Source organism: Rutidosis leptorrhynchoides, chromosome 10 (assembly GCF_046630445.1).
Source record: "Rutidosis leptorrhynchoides isolate AG116_Rl617_1_P2 chromosome 10, CSIRO_AGI_Rlap_v1, whole genome shotgun sequence".
Classification (NCBI taxonomy): domain Eukaryota; kingdom Viridiplantae; phylum Streptophyta; class Magnoliopsida; order Asterales; family Asteraceae; genus Rutidosis; species Rutidosis leptorrhynchoides.
This window is the reverse complement of record NC_092342.1, coordinates 266943675-266947317: the sequence shown is the minus strand read 5'-3', so window position 1 is coordinate 266947317 and position 3643 is coordinate 266943675.

Below are 3643 nucleotides of genomic sequence, written 5' to 3'. Positions count from 1 at the left end.
TATAATACTGTTAATCATAATGGTTGTAAATGATGTATATATACACGCATATATATTTTCATATTTTTTTTATAATCGTTTGTTCATGAATCGTCAGAACTGGTCAAAGTTAGGTTTGAATTTAGTCGAAATTTCCCGGGTTGTTATAAATTTAAAGGATGAAATACCCAAAGGATCGGAGAAGCATATTAATATTCGGGAAGACGGAACCAGGTATAGGGCTGAAAGAATTTGGGTACCAAAATTTGGAGATATGAGAGAAATGATACTTAGAGAAGCTCATAAAACCAGATACTCAATACATCCTGGAACGGGAAAGATGTACAAGGATCTTAAGAAACATTTTTGGTGGCCAGGTATGAAAGCCGATATTGCTAAATATGTAGGAGAATGTTTGACGTGTTCTAAGGTCAAAGCTGAACATTAGAAACCATCAGGTCTACTACAACAACCTGAAATCCCGGAATGGAAATGGGAAAACATTACCATGGATTTCATTACTAAATTGCCAAGGACTGCAAGTGGTTATAATACTATTTGGGTAATAGTTGATCGTCTCACCAAGTCAGCACACTTCCTGCCAATGAGAGAAGATGACAAAATGGAGAAGTTGGCGCGATTGTATTTGAAGGAGGTTATCTCCAGACATGGAATACCCGTCTCTATTATCTCTGATAGGGATGGTAGATTTGTTTCAAGGTTCTGGCAGACGTTGCAACAAGCATTGGGGACTCGTCTAGACATGAGTACTGCCTATCATCCACAAACTGATGGGCAGAGCGAAAGGACGATACAAACGCTTGAAGACATGCTACGAGCATGTGTTATTGATTTCGGAAACAGTTGGGATCGACACCTACCGTTAGCAGAATTTTCCTACAACAACAGTTATCATTCTAGTATTGAGATGGCGCCGTTTGAGACACTTTATGGTAGAAAGTGCAGGTCTCCGATTTGTTGGAATGAAGTGGGGGATAGACAGATTACGGGTCCGGAGATAATACAATAAACTACCGAGAAAATCATCCAAATTCAACAACGATTGAAAATCGCTCAGAGTCGACAAAAGAGCTACGCGGACAGTAAAAGAAAAGATATAGAGTTTGAAATTGGAGAAATGGTCATGCTTAAGGTTTCACCTTGGAAAGGCGTTGTTCGATTTGGTAAACGGGGGAAACTAAATCCAAGGTACATTGGACCATTCAAGATTATAGATCGTGTCGGACCAGTAGCTTACCAACTGAAGCTACCTCAACAACTCGCGGCTGTACATAACACTTTCCACGTCTCGAATTTGAAGAAATATTTTGCTAAAGAAGATCTCACTATTCCGTTGGACGAAATCCAAATCAATGAAAAACTTCAATTCATTGAAGAACCCGTCGAAATAATGGATCGTGAGGTTAAGAGACTTAAAACAAAACAAGATACCGATTGTTAAGGTTCGATGGAATGCTCGTAGAGGACCCGAGTTCACCTGGGAGCGTGAAGATTAGATGAAGAAGAAATACCCGCATCTATTTCCAGAAGATTCGTCAACACTTTCAACAGCTTAAAATTTCGGGACGCAATTTATTTAATGGGTAGGTACTGTACTGACCCGAACTTTTTCATGTTTATATATATTAAATGAAATTTATATTTATATGATTATGTGTTTCCAACATGTTAAGCAATCAACCTTGTTAAGACTTGATTAATTGGAATAGGTTTCATATAGACAAATGACCACCCAAGTTGACCGGTGATTCACGAACGTTAAAACTTGTAAAAACTATACGATGACATATATATGGTTATATATATAGTTAACATGATTTTATTATAAGTTTGTATCTCATTAGGTATTTTAACAATGAGTTATATACATAAAAATGAGACTATTAAATTAAGAAACTCGAAAACGATATATATAACGATTATCGTTATAACAACGTCTTACTAGGTACATATGAATCATATTAAGATATTGATACACTTGGTTAATTATGTTAAATGATAATTAAATATATCATTAAGTGTATTAACAATGAACTACATATGTAAAAATAAGACTACTAACTTAATGATTTCGAAACGAGACATATATGTAACGATTATCATTGTAACGACATTTAACTGTATATATATCATACTAAGATATATTATATATCATAATATCATGATAATGTAACAATTTAACATCTCATTTGATATAATAAACAATGGGTTAACAATATTTAACAAGATCGTTAACCTAAAGGTTTCAAAACAACATTTACATGTAACGACTAACGATGACTTAACGACTCAGTTAAAATGTATATACATGTAGTGTTTTAATATGTATTTATACACTTTTGAAAGACTTCAAGACACTTATCAAAATACTTCTACTTAACAAAAATACTTACAATTACATCCTCGTTCAGTTTCATCAACAATTCTACTCGTATGTACCCGTATTCGTACTCGTACAATACACAGCTTTTAGATGTATGTACTATTGGTATATACACTCCAATAATTAGCTCTTATCAGCCCTTGTGAGTCACCTAACACATGTGGGAACCATCATTTGGCAACTAGCATGAAATATCTCATAAAATTATAAAAATATGAGTAATCATTCATGACTTATTTACATGAAAACAAAATTACATATCCTTTATATCTAATCCATATACCAACGACCAAAAACACCTACAAACACTTTCATTCTTCAATTTTCTTCATCTAATTGATCTCTCTCAAGTTCCATCTTCAAGTTCTAAGTGTTCTTCATAAATTCCATAAGTATAGTTTCATAAAAATCAAGAATACTTCCAAGTTTGCAAGTCTACTTCCAAGCTTTCTAATCCATTTCAAGTAATCATCTAAGATCAAGGAACCTTTGTTATTTATAGTAGGTTATCTTTCTAATTCAAGGTAATATTCATATTCAAACTTTGATTCAATTTCTACAACTATAGCAATCTTATTTCGAGTGAAAATCTTACTTGAACTGTTTTCGTGTCATGATTCTGCTTCAAGAACTTTCAAGCCATCCAAGGATCCTTTGAAGCTAGATCCATTTTTTTCATTTCCAGTAGCTTTATCCAGAAAACTTGAGGTAGTAATGATGTTCATAACATCATTCGATTCATACATATAAAGCTATCTTATTCGAAGGTTTAAACTTGTAATCACTAGAACATAGTTTAGTTAATTCTAAACTTGTTCGCAAACAAAAGTTAATCCTTCTAACTTGACTTTTAAAATCAACTAAACACATGTTCTATATCTATATGATATGCTAACTTAATGATTTAAAACCTGAAAACACGATGAACACCATAAAATCGGATATACGCCGTCGTAGTGAAACCGGAGGCTGTTTTGGTTTGGATAATTAAAAACTATGATAAACTTTGATTTAAAAGTTGTTCTTCTGGGAAAATGATTTTTCATATGAACATGAAACTATATCCAAAAATCAAGGTTAAACTCAAAGTGGAAGTATGTTTTCTAAAATGGTCATCTAGACGTCGTTCTTTCGACTGAAATGACTACCTTTACAAAAATGACTTGTAACTTGTATTTTCGACTATAAACCTATAAATTTTATATTTAGATTCATAAAATAGAGTTCAATATGAAATCATAGCAATTTGATTCACTCAAA